The sequence below is a fragment of the Taeniopygia guttata genome, chromosome 10 (genome assembly GCF_048771995.1).
Source record: "Taeniopygia guttata chromosome 10, bTaeGut7.mat, whole genome shotgun sequence".
Lineage (NCBI taxonomy): Eukaryota > Metazoa > Chordata > Aves > Passeriformes > Estrildidae > Taeniopygia > Taeniopygia guttata.
The window spans coordinates 19,339,538-19,350,120 of record NC_133035.1 but is presented as its reverse complement, the minus strand read 5'-3'; positions in this window follow the sequence as shown (position 1 = coordinate 19,350,120).

Here is a 10,583-nt window from a genome sequence, read left to right as displayed (position 1 = left end):
ATGCAGCCAGCTTAGCTTTGTGTCCAGGCCTGGTTTCAATTTGGCTTCTCACAGAGCACTCCGTTGACAAAAATGGCTCTTGGCTAAAGTTCTTCTTTGTATTGGTTGGAATTTTCCAAGTTTTCGGACAAAAATGCACATGAGGAGGGTTTTGATTTTCTGTCACTTAATCTGCTCCTCTGTCGGAAAAACGGAAGCTCAGTGGAAAAACTTACAGCTAAATGTATGTGAGCCCTCAATAAAAAGTTACAAGAATCAAGGAACGAAAATCTGTGAAAAAATTTTAACGGCACAACCATTTTTGCAGAGGACATATTTAACATTTTCCAACCAGCTTTAGCAGTGACCTGTAATTAAAGAAGAGTCCAAGCCACAGAGTTCAGAACCAGACTTTCCCAGAATTTATGGGCGTCTGGGTTTGGTTGAGTCCAATATGAACCATGGCAAGAGCTGGGATCCAACTCCCACCTCTCCCATGGCTGGACAGAGGTGGTTTGGAGGCATCTCTTCATTCAGGGCACCCTGCTCTGGCTCAGAGGAGCTGCCACCCTGCCCGAGCCCTGGGCAGGGACAGCAGGACAGACAGACGTGTCTGTGCAGCTCTCAGCATCATCATGGGAATTCTCCACACCACAACACAGTAACCCGTTGGAAATTAAAGCCAACTACAGAAAAAGCCAAGAGTGAAAGGAAAGAGAATGGGTAAGGAGAGAAAAAGAAAAGGGCTTACACAGGTATTTTTCAAGAAATGACAAGAACTGCTGTCAAAGAGATTCCTCACTCACCTCTGGGAGTAGGAGAGGCTGTTAGCATTGCCAGGCTGTGTCCAAGGGCTGGAGAAGGGTCTGAGGTCTCCTTGCTCACGGTGCAGTGGGGAAACATTTGTGCCACCCTCAAGGTATGAATTTCTCTGCTAGATACTCTGGGACAGGTTTTCATGCTGGCTCCACATCTTGGGTGCTGACCTCCTTAGAAAATCTGTCCCAGCCAGGTGCTGCCAAGTTCCTGAAACACTGGCCGTGGGCAATTTTGGAAATATGGCCACACCTGTCCTTGTTTTGCATCACTTCCAACTCCAGCAAATCTTTAGATTGGCCTGATTTCAGCATTGTTTTGAATCCCTGCTGCCAGGTGTTGTTTGGGGAAACACGCTGTCCTCGCCACAGCGCCTTCTGCCTCAGAACAACTTCATCTTCTGTTTTGGCCCCAAACCAAGGGGCCATTCCTACAGGCTAATATATTGTCTTGCTGGGAACACACAGGGTGGTTGGAAAGGGATCCCAGAGTCTGATAAAACCAGGCTACCTGTCTTGCTCCTTGTTGAGACTGGTTGGGGCAAGCTGCCAGCAACAGCTGTTTCTTAATTGCACAGACACTTATCTTGTTCTGACACCACATGTGAACATTAATGTCTTTCTGCAAATATGAATTTGGAGAGTCACTCTGTGGGCTTACAAAAGCTGTGTGTATTTCTTGGTCCATCAGAAGAGACAGATGGAGGGGCAGAGTCCTGGGGACACGTCTGAGCAGAGACACACACCTGGTGTCACCTGGTAACCTGCTGACACAAAATGTTCTCGTAGCACCATTTCCAAGAGGTGGCAAAGGCCAGATGACAAAATCAAAACAATATGGGTGAATATCATGGTGTATTTGAAGGAAAGAGGCTGGCCCTGCACGCAGCACTGCCTGAGGCTGTGGGACATCATCAGATCCCCAAATGGTTTAGGTTGGAGAGACCTTAATGCCCATCCTTTTCCACTCCCTGCCGTGGGCAGGGACACCTTCCACTCCCCAGGGTGCTCCAAGCTCTCCCCAGCCTGACCTTGGATACTCCCAGGGATGCAGGGGCAGCCCCAGCTCCTCTGTGCACCCTGTGCCTCCCCAGCAGCACACAGCTCCATAAGCACCCACATGGCTCTCCCTGCTCCCCCAGGGCTCCCCCCGGGCTTGGCCAGCCCCCCAGCCCTGCTGCTGCTTACCCCAGAACAGGGCACTGGTTCCTGGAGCCCCGGACGTGTCTGTGTCAGGGCAGCCTTGCTTTCTGTGAGTCCTCCACCAGCGCCCCTCCACCCACGCCTGCTCCGTGCCCATCTCTAATTTTCCACCCCAGGAAGCCCGTCTGGCTGCTTGGGCGGGAGCCTTTCTCAAGGCTCCCAGCTCTGCCTGCCTTTCAGCTGAGTTTTATTTTTGGTGCTGAGCCCTAAAGCCAAAACCCCGCTCCTCCCTTTGCTCCGACCGCTGGTGCTGGGAGGCTGCAGCAAACAGGCTGGGAGGGAGCAGAGAGGGAGCAGAGAGGGAGCAGAGCAGAGCCCTGCTGCAGTGGGGCTGCAGGGCTGCTGGCATGCACCCCCTTGCTGTTCCTAGGATTTGTAATGAAGGTGTCCCCGGTGCAGACATGAGATCACCAGGAAAGGCACCTGCAAGTATCTCTGTTCCCTGGCTGAGGCGTGACATTTAAGATTGCCCCTGCTAAAGAGAGGCCTTGAAGAGAAAACAGCAGCTGGAATAGTTCAGCGTTGGTCATCAACTGTCTGTCTACCTCTCACTCATCCTCAATCCCATGAGAAATCCTATGGAATTGAACAGCTTAAACAATAGCTTCCACATAGATTAAATTGAGGCATTGCTCTAAAAAAGCCCACAATGTATGAGAGTGATCTTTCTAAAGCTTCCTTTCAAAAATCTGTAGTGGGTTAATCCTTCTGCATTACATTAAATGTATGATTTAAGTGATTCATAAACAAAGGTCAGGTCTGCTCTGGAAACTTTGCCTTACACAGCTTTTCTGCTTGGGAATATGGATTTTCATCACATTTATGGACCAAACCCCCACACTGTACTCTTGCCACTAAGCCAAGACAGACTTTTAGTGAGAGGCTTTATGGTGTTCGTCTGTAAGGAAATATTTTCTTTATCTGTACAAAAGTCAAAGGGTCTGATAAACCCATTTCCCTTCCAGACCCTGACACATGATGCATAACCCCAGTGGGCCTGAAATGATCTTCACTCAAATTTTATTTCCCAATTTCTGTTTTCTTATTTGCACTGGGCCCTTTTGCTTTCCCTTTCTTTCTCCTAAACAAATGAATGAATGAAACTCTCACACCACACACGGCACACTTTGTTTGCACAACGTACAACTTCCTAATTTCTCTAAAAATCAGGAGTGAAACTTTGCAGCTGGAGCAGAGTAGGGTTGAGCAAGCATTTGCTGCCCAAATGATGGAGAGGAAAGCAGGCTAAAAGGGAATGGCACATACAGCAAATTTATCTGGTGCCTGAGCCACACTGATGCACTAAAATGAACAATTGTGCTTAACTGAATCTTGAGCAGACTTGGTGTTAAACATATGCTGAAGGACTTGGTTGGACTTCATGATCTTGGAGGTCTTTTCCAGACTTTAACCACTCTATGATTTTGCTGAGTGCCCTGGATGACATAGGGAAGCAGCAATTTGCATTATTCCTGCCCAGACTGGCATTTGGTGGGTGGCTGGGAGCTCGGTGCCTGCTGGTGATGCTGCTGTCCCTACAGCACCAGTGACCTCCCTGTCCCTTTGAACTGGGACCATGTGCTGGGAGCAGATCTGGGGCTGCTCTCTGCCAAGCCATGGGGAGCTGCTGTTTCTGAATGGCTTCACTGACCAGAAGCAGTGAGCATCAAAATCCAACAGCTCACCCAAAAGCTTGGTTTTCCTCCTAAACCCAAACCTGCAGCCCTGATAAAAGCTGGGGTGTAACTCTTGGGCAATTTTAACCCCTCAAAACCAAGCTGTGGTGGAAAATACCTGGGCACTGTCTGCAGCACAGCCTCAGCAAGGCACTCTCATTCTGGCTGCTCCTTCCAGGCTGGAGAAGGTGCAGATCTCCAGGTGCAATCCCACTTGGAAAGCGTGGTGTGCTTGGAAGCCTCCAGCAGGGCCAGGAGTCGGTGTCAGAGCATCCCCGGCGGTGCCAGCAAAGCCTCTCTCACCTGGCTGCCCCACACACTGAGAGGGAATGTTGCTGTTGTGTCACTCAAATACTGGGGCTCCACTGAGGAATATTTTCCGTCTGCAAGGGAAAAAAGCCTCTGTGAGTTCCAGCCAGCCTGCTCAGACAGAGTGCAGTGATCCAAGGCTTTCCACATGCGCACTCTTCCCTCTTGCAGTGCCCTGCAAGGGACAGGAGTGATCCCAGGCTTTGCCACGTGTGTGCCAGGGAAGTGAGGAGAGCACGGGCAGGGCATGAAAGGGATGGGAAACAACACCTCTGTTGTATTCACAGCATTTTTTTTTAAATCTGCCCCTCTCTCCTGCATTCCCAGCATCACACAGGCTTGGGCTATATGGCTTACTGGAACTGGCTTGCCCAAAAGTTTTTCATTAACATTTTACCATGAAGAAATCCACACATCAGCCACACAGGCATGTGGTTTCAATCCCTTAAAACACTGATTCATTACGTGTTTAGCAAACATTTTCTCCTGCATCTGCAAACCATAGCTACTTCCAGACTTTCACTGGCTCGTGGCTGCTGCTGCTATAACGCCTTGGCTTCCCTGAAACCAAAAAGGTGAAGTTTCTTCCCAAAGGGCAGCTGCCCCTCTCCATGACTCTGTCCTCCTGCCTCTCAGCTGGGAGTGCAGCCATCCCCAGCAGCTCAGACAGGGATTTAACCCTCAGAAAATGGGCGAGTCACAACAGTCTTTGGGATATCCTTTAGGGCTGCAGTGGGTGAGAGGCTCTAAGAGCTCTGCAAAGGGCCTCGGTCCATCTGAAATCCTTTAAAAACAGGTAAATAGAAAGGAGGCAGTGGGCAGGCTCAGGCACACAGTGCTGCCTGTCTGGGGTAGCTGGGCCTGGCAGCAGCCCTGAGCAGGGCAGCCTCAGCCTTGGCATCCCCGCTGGGTCTGTGCTTTGTCCTTGGCAGGGAGGTGAATCACGGCAGCGCTGAGATCCAGCTGTTCAAATAACTGAGACAGCAGAACCGTCCATGCCCTGAAAAACAACAGCAGCCCCTCCTCAGGGCTGCTCTGTGCAGCACTGAGGTGGCACAGCTGGTGGCACAGGGACCAGGCAACCCCCGAGCTGCAGCAGGGAGGGCCCAAAACAGCGAAATTCCTACAAATTCCCTAAAAACCTGGAGTCCTCCTTCCCTGCACAGCACACACACACACCAAAGCAGATTTTACTCACTCCTCTGAGGAGGCAGAATTACTCACAGGTGGCTCTTTTCAAAAATACATATGGGCTGAGGCTGAGAACATATGGTCTGATGGCATATTAATAACAGAGAGCTGAGGTTCCCTGTTACTCACATGGCACAAAGCAGATTGAGGGAAGGACACCTTTCAGGAGGAATTCCTGCTGCCCTGGCTGCATGAATCACCCCTAACCAGGTCACCCTGCTCCCAAAAGAAAAAAGCAGCCATTTATGGCTATGAGAGATAAGGGGGTTTTTATCCCTTTTGTAGACGCCAGGGATGAAACCACAGACTTTCTCCCCCGTTATTCTGGGATGAAAGCACATTTTTGTGGGATACACACAGCAAAGGCCATGATGTCTGGAGGAGTTTTGGTCACTGTTTTCCTATGGTCACCCCCAATGCTGATGGTTGTGAATGAGGAGGATGCTCCACCACAATTCCCTACGGGGCTCACAGTGGTGCCACCCTGGGCATTCCTTACTCCAGAATATCCTTCCTCCCCTAAGTCACCTCTTCCTCCTTTCTTCTCCCTTCCTAAGCAGAAGATTTATTCTAGGGGAAGGTGTTTTGTAGACATTTTCCTTGACCTGCTGTGCTCTTAATTGCCAATTACAAATGAAGGAGCAGGACAGAGCAGCCCAGCTCACACACTGGCACACACAACCACAGCTGTGCCACTCCAGGGCACACTCCCAGCACTCCAGGTGATCCAGGGTTAAAAACTGCTCCACCAACCCTTCCCTGCTCTTCCCTTCTGACACAGCAGCCTTGGAGCTGTGATTTATGGGACTATAAGAAAAGCAACACCTCCCTTGAGGTGCTGCACAGAGCATTGGCCTCGCTGTGCAGAGCAGGGAGGATTTCCCAGCTCCCTGAGGACCCTGCTCTTATCTCCTCAGTCCTGGAAAAGATCAAACATTGCAGCTGGGAGCAGCCAAAGAAAGCCTGGAAGGAGATGGGGCTGCACTCCTCCAGGTTGTCTCCTCCTGGGGCTGTCCTGCAGGAGAAATGGGTCCCTCGAGGGATAGGGAAGGTTTTCCCTAAGGATGAGCCCAGCTCATACCAGCAGTTCCCACTTCTGCACCCACAGCTCAGAGATGCTTCTTGCAAACGTGCTCAGGATCACACTGCTGCCAATAAAACCAGCTCAAGGTTGATGTCTGAAGTACCCTGACGTGCATCTATCAAATTTATAAACTGGCTAATTGTGCTAGAGTGGGGAAAGAGATTGGGGACTGGAAAGGATGCAGGAAACAATACAGATTTTATTTTTTCCTGGGTTAAAGGCAATGACTTGTTCAGGTTGCAGCATAAGGCAGGAAGAAAGAATAAAGGAGCTGCAAATGTTTGCTGTGGATAACCCCAGGGACACCCAGATAACTGAACCAGACAGAAAATTGGCCACAGCTCCAGAAACAGCACCAAAAATGGGGGGTGAGGTGCTCCCCTCATTGCTGCAACATCAGACCAATATCCCCCACTTCTGATGAATGTGCCTGCACAGCCAATTGGTTTTCCTAAAAATAAAATTATTCCAATTCCAATTGTTTTCCAAGTCAAGCCTAAAAAAGAAATACAGAAATCCCTGCCCAGCACCCTCTTCTAAGGGTCTGTATATCCAGGGATCTGGAGTGCTGCTGTGGGACTGACCTTCAGGAGAACAAAGCACAGCAACCTCCCTCCTGTTTGATCCATCCTGTGGAAAACTCAGCGTGCCCAGGGTGAAAATCCAGCTGGATAAAATAGATGTCTAATCTCTTACAACACCCAGTAAAACAAAGGTGCATGGAAGATTGACTTTTATCGCGAATTTGCCACAGTTGATTTTTCCAGCTAAGGATGTTCCTTCTCTGCTGGGCCTTGAATTTATCTGCAGGAAAGGACTGGGGAGAGGGAAGGCAAATGAGTGAAGGTGTGAAATCAATGTACATAAACTCAATGGCCCTGAGCCTTGATGCTGAGGCTATAGTTGGCTGCACTTCATGCAAAATGAGCTGAGACCCTTCTATTTGACTCCAGGTGAGCCTACAGACAGACATTTCACCTTCCACCTCTGCTAATTCATCTCAGCTTTGTGTTAATGGGACAACAAATCCAGGTTTTTGCCCCCACAGTAGCTGGAATCATGGCAGGGCCTGCCATGCTCTGCTGCCAGCCTGCGAGTTTAATCCCTGTCCCAGAAGCTCAGGCAGGAGATTTAACTTTGATATCAAATTTCCTTCCAGCTCAAAAGATACCACAGTATATCCACATGTGTGCTCAGAGCTGGAATAGATAAGGGAACTCCCATGAGTTTTAAAAGACAGGCGTAGCCATTAATGCTCTAGCTTCTTATGAAATAATTTCATTTGTAATAGTGGCCCAGGTTTAAATAACTTATGTTTGGTACAAGGAACTGTGAACAGGAAGAGAGGTGCCAACAGAGAAGTTTCCAGGGAACCTTTAGAGCCTCTTCCAGTGCTTAAAGGGGCTCCAGGAGAGCTGGAGAGGGATTTGGGATAAGGGATGGAGGGAATCCCTTGCCCCAAAGGGATCCTTTCCCCAGCACACAGGGAATGAGCTCCCACTGGGAAAGGAGAGATTTAGATGCATATCGGAAAGGATTTCCTGGCTGGGAGAGTGGGGAGAGGCTGGGCTGGGATCCCCAGAGCAGCTGTGGCTGCCCCTGGATCCCTGGCAGTGCCCAAGGCCGGGCTGGACACTGGGAGCGCGCTGGGCTGGTGGAACGTGTCCTGGCCGTGGCAGGGGTGGCACTGGATGGGCTTTAGGGATGGGTTTAGCTCCCTCCGACCGAACCTTCGATGGTTTGACTGCTCCAAATGCAGCCTGAGCAGCAGAGAGGGCAAAGCCAAAAGTCCCGGGACCTGTGGAGAGGGCAAAGCCGAAAGCCTCAGGGTCCTGTGGAGAAGGCAAACCTGAAAGCCTCAGGGTCCTGTGGAGAGGGCAAAGCCGAAAGCCCCGGGACCGGCGGGAGCCCAGCCCGAGCCCTCGGCCGAGAAGGCAAAGCCGAAAGCCCCGGGACCTGTGGAGAATGCAATGCTAAAAGCCCCGGGACCTGCGGGAGCCCAGCCGAGCCCTCGGCAGAGAAGGCAATGCTAAAAGCCCCGGGAGCTGCGGGAGCCCAGCCCAGCCGAGCCCTCGGCCGAGAAGGCAAAGCCAAAAGCCCCGGGACCCGTGGAGAAGGCAATGCTAAAAGCCCCGGGACCGGCGGGAGCCCAGCCGAGCCCTCGGCAGAGAAGGCAATGCTAAAAGCCCCGGGACCTGTGGAGAAGGCAAAGCCAAAAGCCCCGGGACCGGCGGGAGCCCAGCCCGAGCCCTCGGCAGAGAAGGCAATGCTAAAAGCCCCGGGACCGGCGGGAGCCCAGCCGAGCCCTCGGCCGCTCCCTCAGGCCCGGCCCGCCCGCGCCGTTCCCGGGCTCCGCGCGCCCTCCGGTGGCCGCGGGCCCGCAGCGCAGCCGGGCTCGGCTCGGCCCCGCTCTAAGGCACCTTCAACTCAAACCATTCTGTGATTCCATAATTCTCTACAGCACCAGGGAGCTGGGGGTGATCAGAGACATCAATGTCTCCTGGTCTCCTTCCAGCCCCGCTGTTCCCTGCACTGGGTCAGACAGAACAAATGGCCCCTCAGAAGGTGAATTCCGCAGCCAGGACAAGCTGCCCCTCAAAAGATGAATTTCACAGCTGCCCAAGCTGCCCTTCCCTGCTTATTTGTCACAAACAAGCTGCACTGGATATTCCAGGTGTTCCCAGTGCCTTATGCAATGCCAACAGCATCCCTGTGCCCCCATGGAAAATCCCTCCCTTGATGTGCCCTTGCTTTGTGTTTGCTCAGCCATGGGCAGGCTCAGAGCTGCCCTGGAGCTGATGCATCCATGGATTGTCTTTCTGTCCCACTGCTGCTCCCAGCAGAGCTTGCAGGAGTTCATATCCACCCCTAAGTGCTGCACTCCCAGCACTATCAACAGCACCATAGATTATCCTGAGTTGGAAGTGACCCACAAGAATCATTGAGACAAACTCCTGGCTCTGCACAGGACACCCCAAAAATCCCACCATGTCATAATAATCCATAATAGTCTTAATAATAATAATAGTCCACAACAGGACTGTGGACCCTACCAGGTCCTGAGAGCCCCAACCCTCCCTCCTGGCACCCTGCAAGGGTTAACAGCAGGGTTGATGCCCAGGAAAGATGGAAGGTGCCCGCAGCAAAACAAGGGATGTTCCAGGATAGTTTTATCTGATCAATGCTATTAGACTGATAGATTGTTTGGGAAAGCTTTTTATCTCAGCCCTCACATCTGTTCTGCATTTGGAGGCAGCCTGAGAGGCTGGGGGTGCAGAGCAGGTGCTGCGAGTGTCTGGTGAACATTAGGGAACGTTCACTCAGAGGCTCCAGAGCTGCCAAAAAGTGCACTGATTGGACAGATGTTACTTCATTACTGTCAACTCGTCATCCTGGATGTTTTAAGGGAACAGTTGTTTGTTGAGGAAACACAGCTGTTACCAAGAAATTTGTTTCTCCTTTCCTTTTCTTGGCTGCAGGGCAGCAAAAAGCCCAAGCTACCTGGGCACCAGCAGAGCCCCTTTCTGGGCAGCTCCCTGTGGCCAAGGAAGAGGCACAGGACTGGAAGGACCTGGCCTTGTCACTGCCACCTCATTGCCCCAGGGCTGCTCCTTCTTTAAACTCTCTTGGATGTGTTTTTCTTACCTGGTCTTCAGAATTCCCAGTGCTGGCACTGATGTTCCTGTTGTGGGGTCACTGCTGGAGCTTTGGAATGGAGGTGGCTTTCACCTTCCTCCCATCCAGCTTCAGGGTAGATCTTCCAGAAATTATCCCCAAAGTATGATTTGTTTCAAGGAACTGCACGGGAGGGGAGTTGGAGCACAGTTTGCCCCATGGAAAATGGGAATTCCCACCTGGAGGGCACAAGCAGGAGGATGGGATCTGGTTTATCTGATCGCTTACCTTCCAAAGGGGGTCTTAGGCTTCCCTCTGGTGTTCAAGCTCTGTTTCATCCAGAAATACTCACTGGAACGTCAAACCTGTACCTTCCAGGGGCAGGAGGATTCCTGTCTCATCCCACAGCAGCAGTGCTGGGAACTCTGCAAAAAAATGGGAACAGCTTTGGTGCACAGCTCACCTCCTGATCTCTGATCTCCTCTCACAGTGAGGTTCAGGAGCAACCAGCTCTTCTCCATCCTCTGGATGAGACTTGGCTACTTCACTGTGCCTGTGCCTCAGTCTCCTCTCTCTTTAGGACAGATTCCAGCCCAGAGGGGTGCCAGGAGGATGAATTATTTATCCCTGATGTCCTGTGGTGCTCTGGTGGGAGGCAGAGGTTGCTCTAAGCCCTCAGTGGAGGAGAAGGTGGGTGATACATGAATACAC